Here is a 16,499-nt window from a genome sequence, read left to right as displayed (position 1 = left end):
GGCAATACGGTTCGAAAGCTCGAACACCTATACGGATTCTCCTGCACAGTGGCAGATATGTAAATACGGGGTTTACATACCATTTCTTGCGCATTACGGTTCGAACACTCGAACACCTATACGGATTCTCCTGCACAGTGGCAGATATGTAAATACGGCGTTTACAAACCATTTCTTGGGCAATACGGTTCGAACACTCGAACACCTATACGGATTCTCCTACACAGTGGCAGATATGTAAATACGGCGTTTACAAACCATTTCTTGGGCAATTCGGTTCGAACACTCGGACACCTACACGGATTCTCCTGCACAGTGGCTGATATGTAAATACGGGGTTTACATACCATTTCTTGCGCAATACGGTTCGAACACTCGAACACCTATACGGATTCTCCTGCACAGTGGCAGATATGTAAATACGGGGTTTACAAACCATTTCTTGCGCAATACGGTTCGAACACTCGAACACCTATACGGATTCTCCTGCACAGTGGCAGATATGTAAATACGGGGTTTACATACCATTTCTTGCGCATTACGGTTCGAACACTCGAACACCTATACGGATTCTCCTGCACAGTGGCAGATATGTAAATACGGCGTTTACAAACCATTTCTTGGGCAATACGGTTCGAACACTCGAACACCTATACGGATTCTCCTGCACAGTGGCAGATATGTAAATACGGGGTTTACATACCATTTCTTGCGCATTACGGTTCGAACACTCGAACACCTGTACGGATTCTCCTGCACAGTGGCAGATATGTAAATACAGCGTTTACAAACCATTTCTTGGCCAATACGGTTCGAACACTCGAACACCTATACCGATTCTCCTGCACAGTGGCAGATATTTAAATACGGCGTTTACAAACCATTTCTTGGGCAATTCGGTTCGAACAATCGGACACCTATACGGATTCTCCTGCACAGTGGCAGATATGTAAATACGGGGTTTACATACCATTTCTTGCGCAATACGGTCCGAACACTCGAACACCTATACGGATTCTCCTGCACAGTGGCAGATATGTAAATACGGGGTTTCCGTACCATTTCTTGCGCATTGCGGTTCGAACACTCGAACACCTATACGGATTCTCCTCCACAGTGGCAGATATGTAAATACGTGGTTTACAAACCATTTCTTGCGCAATACGGTTCGAACACTCGAACACCTATACGGATTCTCCTGCACAGTGGCAGATATGTAAATACGGGGTTTACATACCATTTCTTGCGCAATACGGTTCGAACACTCGAACACCTATACGGATTCCCCTGCACAGTGGCAGATATGTAAATACGGGGTTTACATACAAATTCCTGCGCAATACGATTCGAACACTCGAACACCTATACGGATTCTCCTGCACAGTGGCAGATATGTAAATACGGGGTGTGCATACCATTTCTTGCGCATTACGGTTCGAACACTCGAACACCTATACGGATTCTCCTGCATAGTGGCAGATATGTAAATACGGCGTTTACAAACCATTTCTTGGGCAATTCGGTTCGAACACTCGAACACCTATACGGATTCTCCTGCACAGTGGCAGATATGTAAATACGGGGTTTACATACCATTTCTTGCGCATTACGGTTCGAACACTCGAACACCTATACGGATTCTCCTGCACAGTGGCAGATATGTAAATACGGGGTTTCCGTACCATTTCTTGCGCATTACGGTTCGAACACTCGAACACCTATACGGATTCTCCTGCACAGTGGCAGATATGTAAATACGGGGTTTACAAACCATTTCTTGCGCAATACGGTTCGAACACTCGAACACCTATACGGATTCTCCTGCACAGTGGCAGATATGTAAATACGGGGTTTACATACCATTTCTTGCGCATTACGGTCCGAACACTCGAACACCTGTACGGATTCTCCTGCACAGTGGCAGATATGTAAATACGGCGTTTACAAACCATTTCTTGGGCAATACGGTTCGAACACTCGAAAACCTATACGGATTCTCCTGCACAGTGGCAGATATGTAAATACGGCGTTTACAAACCATTTCTTGGGCAATTCGGTTCGAACACTCGGACACCTACACGGATTCTCCTGCACAGTGGCAGATATGTAAATACGGGGTTTACATACCATTTCTTGCGCAATACGGTTCGAACACTCGAATACGGATTCCCCTACACAGTGGCAGATATGTAAATACGGGGTTTACAAACCATTTCTTGCGCAATACGGTTCGAACACTCGAACACCTATACGGATTCTCCTGCACAGTGGCAGATATGTAAATACGGGGTTTACATACCATTTCTTGCGCATTACGGTTCGAACACTCGAACACCTATACGGATTCTCCTGCACAGTGGCAGATATGTAAATACGGCGTTTACAAACCATTTCTTGGGCAATACGGTTCGAACACTCGAACACGTATACGGTTTCTCCTGCACAGTGGCAGATATGTAAATACGGGGTTTACATTCCATTTCTTGTGCATTACGGTTCGAACACTCGAACACCTGTACGGATTCTCCTGCACAGTGGCAGACATGTAAATACGGCGTTTACAAACCATTTCTTGGGCAATACGGATCGAACACACGAACACCTATACTTATTCTCCTGCACAGTGGCAGATATGTAAATACGGCGTTTACAAACCATTTCTTGGGCAATTCGGTTCGAACAATCGGACACCTATACGGATTCTCCTGCACAGTGGCAGATATGTAAATACGGGGTTTACATACCATTTCTTGCGCATTACGGTCCGAACACTCGAACACCTATACGGATTCTCCTGCACTGTGGCAAATATGTAAATACGGGGTTTCCGTACCATTTCTTGCGCATTGCGGTTCGAACACTCGAACACCTATACGGATTCTCCTCCACCGTGGCAGATATGTAAATACATGGTTTACAAACCATTTCTTGCGCAATACGGTTCGAACACTCGAACACCTATACGGATTCTCCTGCACAGTGGCAGATATGTAAATACGGCGTTTACAAACCATTTCTTGGGCAATTCGGTTCGAACACTCGAACACCAATACGGATTCTCCTGCACAGTGGCAGATATGTAAATACGGGGTTTACATACCATTTCTTGCGCATTACGGTTCGAACACTCGAACACCTATACGGATTCCCCTGCACAGTGGCAGATATGTAAATACGGGGTTTACATACCAATTCTTGCGCAATACGATTCGAACACTCGAACACCTATACGGATTCTCCTGCACAGTGGCAGATATGTAAATACGGGGTTTGCATACCATTTCTTGCGCATTACGGTTCGAACACTCGAACACCTATACAGATTCTCCTGCAAAGTGGCAGATATGTAAATACGGCGTTTACAAACCATTTCTTGGGCAATTCGGTTCGAACACTCGAACACCTATACGGATTCTCCTGCACAGTGGCAGATATGTAAATACGGGGTTTACATACCATTTCTTGCGCATTACGGTTCGAACACTCGAACACCTATACGGATTCTCCTGCACAGTGGCAGATATGTAAATACGGGGTTTCCGTACCATTTCTTGCGCATTACGGTTCGAACACTCGAACACCTATACGGATTCTCCTGCACAGTGGCAGATATGTAAATACGGGGTTTACAAACCATTTCTTGCGCAATACGGTACGAACACTCGAACACCTATACGGATTCTCCTGCACAGTGGCAGATATGTAAATACGGGGTTTACAAACCATTTCTTGCGCAATACGGTTCGAACACTCGAACACCTATACGGATTCTCCTGCACAGTGGCAGATATGTAAATACGGGGTTTACATACCATTTCTTGCGCATTACGGTCCGAACACTCGAACACCTGTACGGATTCTCCTGCACAGTGGCAGATATGTAAATACGGCGTTTACAAACCTTTTCTTGGGCAATACGGTTCGAAAGCTCGAACACCTATACGGATTCTCCTGCACAGTGGCAGATATGTAAATACGGGGTTTACATACCATTTCTTGCGCATTACGGTTCGAACACTCGAACACCTATACGGATTCTCCTGCACAGTGGCAGATATGTAAATACGGCGTTTACAAACCATTTCTTGGGCAATACGGTTCGAACACTCGAACACCTATACGGATTCTCCTACACAGTGGCAGATATGTAAATACGGCGTTTACAAACCATTTCTTGGGCAATTCGGTTCGAACACTCGGACACCTACACGGATTCTCCTGCACAGTGGCTGATATGTAAATACGGGGTTTACATACCATTTCTTGCGCAATACGGTTCGAACACTCGAACACCTATACGGATTCTCCTGCACAGTGGCAGATATGTAAATACGGGGTTTACAAACCATTTCTTGCGCAATACGGTTCGAACACTCGAACACCTATACGGATTCTCCTGCACAGTGGCAGATATGTAAATACGGGGTTTACATACCATTTCTTGCGCATTACGGTTCGAACACTCGAACACCTATACGGATTCTCCTGCACAGTGGCAGATATGTAAATACGGCGTTTACAAACCATTTCTTGGGCAATACGGTTCGAACACTCGAACACCTATACGGATTCTCCTGCACAGTGGCAGATATGTAAATACGGGGTTTACATACCATTTCTTGCGCATTACGGTTCGAACACTCGAACACCTGTACGGATTCTCCTGCACAGTGGCAGATATGTAAATACAGCGTTTACAAACCATTTCTTGGCCAATACGGTTCGAACACTCGAACACCTATACCGATTCTCCTGCACAGTGGCAGATATTTAAATACGGCGTTTACAAACCATTTCTTGGGCAATTCGGTTCGAACAATCGGACACCTATACGGATTCTCCTGCACAGTGGCAGATATGTAAATACGGGGTTTACATACCATTTCTTGCGCAATACGGTCCGAACACTCGAACACCTATACGGATTCTCCTGCACAGTGGCAGATATGTAAATACGGGGTTTCCGTACCATTTCTTGCGCATTGCGGTTCGAACACTCGAACACCTATACGGATTCTCCTCCACAGTGGCAGATATGTAAATACGTGGTTTACAAACCATTTCTTGCGCAATACGGTTCGAACACTCGAACACCTATACGGATTCTCCTGCACAGTGGCAGATATGTAAATACGGGGTTTACATACCATTTCTTGCGCAATACGGTTCGAACACTCGAACACCTATACGGATTCCCCTGCACAGTGGCAGATATGTAAATACGGGGTTTACATACAAATTCCTGCGCAATACGATTCGAACACTCGAACACCTATACGGATTCTCCTGCACAGTGGCAGATATGTAAATACGGGGTGTGCATACCATTTCTTGCGCATTACGGTTCGAACACTCGAACACCTATACGGATTCTCCTGCATAGTGGCAGATATGTAAATACGGCGTTTACAAACCATTTCTTGGGCAATTCGGTTCGAACACTCGAACACCTATACGGATTCTCCTGCACAGTGGCAGATATGTAAATACGGGGTTTACATACCATTTCTTGCGCATTACGGTTCGAACACTCGAACACCTATACGGATTCTCCTGCACAGTGGCAGATATGTAAATACGGGGTTTCCGTACCATTTCTTGCGCATTACGGTTCGAACACTCGAACACCTATACGGATTCTCCTGCACAGTGGCAGATATGTAAATACGGGGTTTACAAACCATTTCTTGCGCAATACGGTTCGAACACTCGAACACCTATACGGATTCTCCTGCACAGTGGCAGATATGTAAATACGGGGTTTACATACCATTTCTTGCGCATTACGGTCCGAACACTCGAACACCTGTACGGATTCTCCTGCACAGTGGCAGATATGTAAATACGGCGTTTACAAACCATTTCTTGGGCAATACGGTTCGAACACTCGAAAACCTATACGGATTCTCCTGCACAGTGGCAGATATGTAAATACGGCGTTTACAAACCATTTCTTGGGCAATTCGGTTCGAACACTCGGACACCTACACGGATTCTCCTGCACAGTGGCAGATATGTAAATACGGGGTTTACATACCATTTCTTGCGCAATACGGTTCGAACACTCGAATACGGATTCCCCTACACAGTGGCAGATATGTAAATACGGGGTTTACAAACCATTTCTTGCGCAATACGGTTCGAACACTCGAACACCTATACGGATTCTCCTGCACAGTGGCAGATATGTAAATACGGGGTTTACATACCATTTCTTGCGCATTACGGTTCGAACACTCGAACACCTATACGGATTCTCCTGCACAGTGGCAGATATGTAAATACGGCGTTTACAAACCATTTCTTGGGCAATACGGTTCGAACACTCGAACACGTATACGGTTTCTCCTGCACAGTGGCAGATATGTAAATACGGGGTTTACATTCCATTTCTTGTGCATTACGGTTCGAACACTCGAACACCTGTACGGATTCTCCTGCACAGTGGCAGACATGTAAATACGGCGTTTACAAACCATTTCTTGGGCAATACGGATCGAACACACGAACACCTATACTTATTCTCCTGCACAGTGGCAGATATGTAAATACGGCGTTTACAAACCATTTCTTGGGCAATTCGGTTCGAACAATCGGACACCTATACGGATTCTCCTGCACAGTGGCAGATATGTAAATACGGGGTTTACATACCATTTCTTGCGCATTACGGTCCGAACACTCGAACACCTATACGGATTCTCCTGCACTGTGGCAAATATGTAAATACGGGGTTTCCGTACCATTTCTTGCGCATTGCGGTTCGAACACTCGAACACCTATACGGATTCTCCTCCACCGTGGCAGATATGTAAATACATGGTTTACAAACCATTTCTTGCGCAATACGGTTCGAACACTCGAACACCTATACGGATTCTCCTGCACAGTGGCAGATATGTAAATACGGCGTTTACAAACCATTTCTTGGGCAATTCGGTTCGAACACTCGAACACCAATACGGATTCTCCTGCACAGTGGCAGATATGTAAATACGGGGTTTACATACCATTTCTTGCGCATTACGGTTCGAACACTCGAACACCTATGCGGATTCTCCTGCACAGTGGCAGATATTTAAATACGGGGTTTCCGTACCATTTCTTGCGCATTACGGTTCGAACACTCGAACACCTATACGGATTCTCCTGCACAGTGGCAGATATGTAAATACGGGATTTACAAACCATTTCTTGCGCAATACGGGTCGAACACTCGAACACCTATACGGATTCTCCTGCACAGTGGCAGATATGTAAATACGGGGTTTACATACCATTTCTTGCGCATTACGGTCCGAACACTCGAACACGTGTACGGATTCTCCTGCACAGTGGCAGATATGTAAATACGGCGTTTACAAACCATTTCTTGGGCAATACGGTTCGAACACTCGAAAACCTATACGGATTCTCCTGCACAGTGGCAGATATGTAAATACGGCGTTTACAAACCATTTCTTGGGCAATTCGGTTCGAACACTCGGACACTTACACGGATTCTCCTGCACAGTGGCAGATATGTAAATACGGGGTTTACATACCATTTCTTGCGCAATACGGTTCGAACACTCGAACACCTATACGGATTCTCCTGCACAGTGGCAGATATGTAAATACGGGGTTTACAAACCATTTCTTGCGCAATACGGTTCGAACACTCGAACACCTATACGGATTCTCCTGCACAGTGGCAGATATGTAAATACGGGGTTTACATACCATTTCTTGCGCATTACGGTTCGAACACTCGAACACCTATACGGATTCTCCTGCACAGTGGCAGATATGTAAATACGGCGTTTACAAACCATTTCTTGGGCAATACGGTTCGAACACTCGAACACGTATACGGATTCTCCTGCACAGTGGCAGATATGTAAATACGGGGTTTACATACCATTTCTTGCGCATTACGGTTCGAACACTCGAACACCTGTACGGAATCTCCTGCACAGTGGCAGACATGTAAATACGGCGTTTACAAACCATTTCTTGGGCAATACGGTTCGAACACACGAACACCTATACGGATTCTCCTGCACAGTGGCAGATATGTAAATACCGCGTTAACAAACCATTTCTTGGGCAATTCGGTTCGAACAATCGGACACCTATACGGATTCTCCTGCACAGTGGCAGATATGTAAATACGGGGTTTACATACCATTTCTTGCGCATTACGGTCCGAACACTCGAACACCTATACGGATTCTCCTGCACCGTGGCAGATATGTAAATACGGGGTTTCCGTACCATTTCTTGCGCATTGCGGTTCGAACACTCGAACACCTATACGGATTCTCCTCCACAGTGGCAGATATGTAAATACATGGTTTACAAACCATTTCTTGCGCAATACGGTTCGAACACTCGAACACCTATACGGATTCTCCTGCACAGTGGCAGATATGTAAATACGGCGTTTACAAACCATTTCTTGGGCAATTCGGTTCGAACACTCAAACACCAATACGGATTCTCCTGCACAGTGGCAGATATGTAAATACGGGGTTTACATACCATTTCTTGCGCATTGCGGTTCGAACACTCGAACACCTATACGGATTCTCCTGCACAGTGGCAGATATGTAAATACGGGGTTTCCGTACCATTTCTTGCGCATTACGGTTCGAACACTCAAACACCTATACGGATTCTCCTGCACAGTGGCAGATATGTAAATACGGGGTTTACAAACCATTTCTTGCGCAATACGGTACGAACACTCGAACACCTATACGGATTCTCCTGCACAGTGGCAGATATGTAAATACGGGGTTTACATACCATTTCTCGCGCATTACAGTCCGAACATTCGAACACCTGTACGGATTCTCCTGCACAGTGGCAGATATGTAAATACGGCGTTTACAAACCATTTCTTGGGCAATATGGTTCGAACACTCGAAAACCTATACGGATTCCCCTGCACAGTGGCAGATATGTAAATACGGCGTTTACAAACCATTTCTTGGGCAATTCGGTTCGAACACTCGGACACCTACACGGATTCTCCTGCACAGTGGCAGATATGTAAATACGGGGTTTACATATCATTTCTTGCGCAATACGGTTCGAACACTCGAACACCTATACGGATTCTCCTGCACAGTGGCAGATATGTAAATACGGGGTTTACAAACCATTTCTTGCGCAATACGGCTCGAACACTCGAACACCTATACGGATTCTCCTGCACAGTGGCAGATATGTAAATACGGGGTTTACATACCATTTCTTGCGCATTACGGTTCGAACAATCGAACACCTATACGGATTCTCCTGCACAGTGGCAGATATGTAAATACGGCGTTTACAAACCATTTCTTGGGCAAAAGGGTCGAACACTCGACCACGTATACGGATTCTCCTGCACAGTGGCAGATATGTAAATACGGGGTTTACATACCATTTCTTGCGCATTACGGTTCGAACACTCGAACACCTGTACGGATTCTCCTGCACAGTGGCAGACATGTAAATACGGCGTTTACAAACCATTTCTTGGGCAATACGGTTCGAACAAACGAACACCTATACGGATTCTCCTGCACAGTGGCAGATATGTAAATACGGCGTTTACAAACCATTTCTTGGGCAATTCGGTTCGAACAATCGGACACCTATACGGATTCTCCTGCACAGTGGCAGATATGTAAATACGGGGTTTACATACCATTTCTTGCGCATTACGGTCCGAACACTCGAACACCTATACGGATTCTCCTGCACAGTGGCAGATATGTAAATACGGGGTTTCCGTACCATTTCTTGCGCATTGCGGTTCGAACACTCGAACACCTATACGGATTCTCCTGCACAGTGGCAGATATGTAAATACATGGTTTACAAACCATTTCTTGCGCAATACGGTTCGAACACTCGAACACCTATACGGATTCTCCTGCACAGTGGCAGATATGTAAATACGGGGTTTACATACCATTTCTTGCGCAATACGGTTCGAACACTCGAACACCTATACGGATTCCCCTGCACAGTGGCAGATATGTAAATACGGGGTTTACATACCAATTCTTCCGCAATACGATTCGAACACTCGAACACCTATACGGATTCTCCTGCACAGTGGCAGATATGTAAATACGGGGTTTGCATACCATTTCTTGCGCATTACGGTTCGAACACTCGAACACCTATACGGATTCTCCTGCACAGTGGCAGATATGTAAATACGGGGTTTACAAACCATTTCTTGCGCAATACGGTTCGAACACTCGAACACCAATACGGATTCTCCTGCACAGTGGCAGATATGTAAATACGGGGTTTACATACCATTTCTCGCGCATTACGGTCCGAACACTCGAACACCTGTACGGATTCTCCTGCACAGTGGCAGATATGTAAATACGGCGTTTACAAACCATTTCTTGGGCAATACGGTTCGAACACTCGAAAACCTATACGGATTCCCCTGCACAGTGGCAGATATGTAAATACGGCGTTTACAAACCATTTCTTGGGCAATTCGGTTCGAACACTCGGACACCTACACGGATTCTCCTGCACAGTGGCAGATATGTAAATACGGGGTTTACATACCATTTCTTGCGCAATACGGTTCGAACACTCGAACACCTATACGGATTCTCCTGCACAGTGGCAGATATGTAAATACGGGGTTTACAAACCATTTCTTGCGCAATACGGTTCGAACACTCGAACACCTATACGGATTCTCCTGCACAGTGGCAGATATGTAAATACGGGGTTTACATACCATTTCTTGCGCATTACGGTTCGAACAATCGAACACCTATACGGATTCTCCTGCACAGTGGCAGATATGTAAATACGGCGTTTACAAACCATTTCTTGGGCAAAAGGGTCGAACACTCGAACACGTATACGGATTCTCCTGCACAGTGGCAGATATGTAAATACGGGGTTTACATACCATTTCTTGCGCATTACGGTTCGAACACTCGAACACCTGTACGGATTCTCCTGCACAGTGGCAGACATGTAAATACGGCGTTTACAAACCATTTCTTGGGCAATACGGTTCGAACACACGAACACCTATACGGATTCTCCTGCACAGTGGCAGATATGTAAATACGGCGTTTACAAACCATTTCTTGGGCAATTCGGTTCGAACAATCAGACACCTATACGGATTCTCCTGCACAGTGGCAGATATGTAAATACGGGGTTTACATACCATTTCTTGCGCATTACGGTCCGAACACTCGAACACCTATACGGATTATCCTGCACAGTGGCAGATATGTAAATACGGGGTTTCCGTACCATTTCTTGCGCATTGCGGTTCGAACACTCGAACACCTATACGGATTCTCCTGCACAGTGGCAGATATGTAAATACATGGTTTACAAACCATTTCTTGCGCAATACGGTTCGAACACTCGAACACCTATACGGATTCTCCTGCACAGTGGCAGATATGTAAATACGGGGTTTACATACCATTTCTTGCGCAATACGGTTCGAACACTCGAACACCTATACGGATTCCCCTGCACAGTGGCAGATATGTAAATACGGGGTTTACATACCAATTCTTGCGCAATACGATTCGAACACTCGAACACCTATACGGATTCTCCGGCACAGTGGCAGATATGTAAATACGGGGTTTGCATACCATTTCTTGCGCATTACGGTTCGAACACTCGAACACCTATACGGATTCTCCTGCACAGTGGCAGATATGTAAATACATGGTTTACAAACCATTTCTTGCGCAATACGGTTCGAACACTCGAACACCTATACGGATTCTCCTGCACAGTGGCAGATATGTAAATACGGGGTTTACATACCATTTCTTGCGCAATACGGTTCGAACACTCGAACACCTATACGGATTACCCTGCACAGTGGCAGATATGTAAATACGGGGTTTACATACCAATTCTTGCGCAATACGATTCGAACACTCGAACACCTATACGGATTCTCCTGCACAGTGGCAGATATGTAAATACGGGGTTTGCATACCATTTCTTGCGCATTACGGTTCGAACACTCGAACACCTATACGGATTCTCCTGCACAGTGGCAGATATGTAAATACGGGGTTTGCATACCATTTCTTGCGCATTACGGTTCGAACACTCGAACACCTATACGGATTCTCCTGCACAGTGGCAGATATGTAAATACGGGGTTTCCGTACCATTTCTTGCGCATTACGGTCCGAACACTCGAACACCTGTACGGATTCTCCTGCACAGTGGCAGATATGTAAATACGGCGTTTACAAACCTTTTCTTGGGCAATACGGTTCGAACACTCGAACACCTATACGGATTCTCCTGCACAGTGGCAGATATGTAAATACGGGGTTTACATACCATTTCTTGCGCATTACGGTTCGAACACTCGAACACCTATACGGATTCTCCTGCACAGTGGCAGATATGTAAATACGGCGTTTACAAACCATTTCTTGGGCAATACGGTTCGAACACTCGAACACCTATACGGATTCTCCTGCACAGTGGCAGATATGTAAATACGGCGTTTACAAACCATTTCTTGGGCAATTCGGTTCGAACACTCGGACACCTACACGGATTCTCCTGCACAGTGGCAGATATGTAAACACGGGGTTTACATACCATTTCTTGCGCAATACGGTTCGAACACTCGAACACCTATACGGATTCTCTTGCACAGTGGCAGATATGTAAATACGGGGTTTACAAACCATTTCTTGCGCAATACGGTTCGAACACTCGAACACCTATACGGATTCTCCTGCACAGTGGCAGATATGTAAATACGGGGTTTACATACCATTTCTTGCGCATTACGGTTCGAACACTCGAACACCTATATGGATTCTCCTGCACAGTGGCAGATATGTAAATACGGCATTTACAAACCATTTCTTGGGCAATACGGTTCGAACACTCGAACACCTATACGGATTCTCCTGCACAGTGGCAGATATGTAAATACGGGGTTTACATACCATTTCTTGCGCATTACGGTTCGAACACTCGAACACCTGTACGGATTCTCCTGCACAGTGGCAGATATGTAAATACGGCGTTTACAAACCATTTCTTGGCCAATACGGTTCGAACACTCGAACACCTATACGGATTCTCCTGCACAGTGGCAGATATGTAAATACGGCGTTTACAAACCATTTCTTGGGCAATTCGGTTCGAACAATCGGACACCTATACGGATTCTCCTACACAGTGGCAGATATGTAAATACGGGGTTTACTTACCATTTCTTGCGCATTACGGTCCGAACACTCGAACACCTATACGGATTCTCCTGCACAGTGGCAGATATGTAAATACGGGGTTTACATACCATTTCTTGCGCAATACGGTTCGAACACTCGAACACCTATACGGATTCCCCTGCACAGTGGCAGATATGTAAATACGGGGTTTACATACCAATTCTTGCGCAATACGATTCGAACACTCGAACACCTATACGGATTCTCCAGCACAGTGGCAGATATGTAAATACGGGGTTTGCATACCATTTCTTGCGCATTACGGTTCGAACACTCGAACACCTATACGGATTCTCCTGCACAGTGGCAGATATGTAAATACGGCGTTTACAAACCATTTCTTGGGCAATTCGGTTCGAACACTCGAACACCTATACGGATTCTCCTGCACAGTGGCAGATATGTAAATACGGGGTTTACATACCATTTCTTGCGCATTACGGTTCGAACACTCGAACACCTATACGGATTCTCCTGCACAGTGGCAGATACGTAAATACGGGGTTTCCGTACCATTTCTTGCGCATTACGGTTCGAACACTCGAACACCTATACGGATTCTCCTGCACAGTGGCAGATATGTAAATACGGGGTTTACAAACCATTTCTTGCGCAATACGGTTCGAACACTCGAACACATGTACGGATTCTCCTGCACAGTGGCAGATATGTAAATACGGCGTTTACAAACCATTTCTTGGCCAATACGGTTCGAACACTCGAACACCTATACGGATTCTCCTGCACAGTGGCAGATATGTAAATACGGCGTTTACAAACCATTTCTTGGGCAATTCGGTTCGAACAATCGGACACCTATACGGATTCTCCTACACAGTGGCAGATATGTAAATACGGGGTTTACTTACCATTTCTTGCGCATTACGGTCCGAACACTCGAACACCTATACGGATTCTCCTGCACAGTGGCAGATATGTAAATACGGGGTTTACATACCATTTCTTGCGCAATACGGTTCGAACACTCGAACACCTATACGGATTCCCCTGCACAGTGGCAGATATGTAAATACGGGGTTTACATACCAATTCTTGCGCAATACGATTCGAACACTCGAACACCTATACGGATTCTCCAGCACAGTGGCAGATATGTAAATACGGGGTTTGCATACCATTTCTTGCGCATTACGGTTCGAACACTCGAACACCTATACGGATTCTCCTGCACAGTGGCAGATATGTAAATACGGCGTTTCCAAACCATTTCTTGGGCAATTCGGTTCGAACACTCGAACGCCTATACGGATTCTCCTGCACAGTGGCAGATATGTAAATACGGGGTTTACATACCATTTCTTGCGCATTACGGTTCGAACACTCGAACACCTATACGGATTCTCCTGCACAGTGGCAGATACGTAAATACGGGGTTTCCGTACCATTTCTTGCGCATTACGGTTCGAACACTCGAACACCTATACGGATTCTCCTGCACAGTGGCAGATATGTAAATACGGGGTTTACAAACCATTTCTTGCGCAATACGGTTCGAACACTCGAACACCTGTACGGATTCTCCTGCACAGTGGCAGATATGTAAATACGGCGTTTACAAACCATTTCTTGGCCAATACGGTTCGAACACTCGAACACCTATACGGATTCTCCTGCACAGTGGCAGATATGTAAATACGGCATTTACAAACCATTTCTTGGGGAATTCGGTTCGAACAATCGGACACCTATACGGATTCTCCTACACAGTGGCAGATATGTAAATACGGGGTTTACTTACCATTTCTTGTGCATTACGGTCCGAACACTCGAACACCTATACGGATTCTCCTGCACAGTGGCAGATATGTAAATACGGGGTTTACATACCATTTCTTGCGCAATACGGTTCGAACACTCGAACACCTATACGGATTCCCCTGCACAGTGGCAGATATGTAAATACGGGGTTTACATACCAATTCTTGCGCAATACGATTCGAACACTCGAACACCTATACGGATTCTCCAGCACAGTGGCAGATATGTAAATACGGGGTTTGCATACCATTTCTTGCGCATTACGGTTCGAACACTCGAACACCTATACGGATTCTCCTGCACAGTGGCAGATATGTAAATACGGCGTTTACAAACCATTTCTTGGGCAATTCGGTTCGAACACTCGAACACCTATACGGATTCTCCTGCACAGTGGCAGATATGTAAATACGGGGTTTACATACCATTTCTTGCGCATTACGGTTCGAACACTCGAACACCTATACGGATTCTCCTGCACAGTGGCAGATACGTAAATACGGGGTTTCCGTACCATTTCTTGCGCATTACGGTTCGAACACTCGAACACCTATACGGATTCTCCTGCACAGTGGCAGATATGTAAATACGGGGTTTACAAACCATTTCTTGCGCAATACGGTTCGAACACTCGAACACCTATACGGATTCTCCTGCACAGTGGCAGATATGTAAATACGGGGTTTACATACCATTTCTTGCGCATTACGGTTCGAACACTCGAACACCTGTACGGATTCTCCTGCACAGTGGCAGACATGTAAATACGGCGTTTACAAACCATTTCTTGGGCAATACGGTTCGAACACACGAACACCTATACGGATTCTCCTGCACAGTGGCAGATATGTAAATACGGCGTTTACAAACCATTTCTTGGGCAATTCGGTTCGAACAATCGGACACCTATACGGATTCTCCTGCACAGTGGCAGATATGTAAATACGGGGTTTACATACCATTTCTTGCGCATTACGGTCCGAACACTCGAACACCAATACGGATTCTCCTGCACAGTGGCAGATATGTAAATACGGGGTTTCCGTACCATTTCTTGCGCATTGCGGTTCGAACACTCGAACACCTATACGGATTCTCCTGCACAGTGGCAGATATGTAAATACATGGTTTACAAACCATTTCTTGCGCAATACGGTTCGAACACTCGAACACCTACACGGATTCTCCTGCACAGTGGCAGATATGTAAATACGGGGTTTACATACCATTTCTTGCGCAATACGGTTCGAACACTCGAACACCTATACGGATTCCGCTGCACAGTGGCAGATATGTAAATACGGGGTTTACATACCAATTCTTGCGCAATACGATTCGAACACTCGAACACCTATACGGATTCTCCTGCACAGTGGCAGATATGTAAATACGGGGTTTGCATACCATTTCTTGCGCATTACGGTTCGAACACTCGAACACCTATACGGATTCTCCTGCACA

This window comes from Camellia sinensis, chromosome 14 (assembly GCF_055761805.1).
Source record: "Camellia sinensis isolate YWXY chromosome 14, ASM5576180v1, whole genome shotgun sequence".
In the NCBI taxonomy this organism is placed as follows: domain Eukaryota; kingdom Viridiplantae; phylum Streptophyta; class Magnoliopsida; order Ericales; family Theaceae; genus Camellia; species Camellia sinensis.
This window is presented reverse-complemented; position numbering follows the sequence as displayed.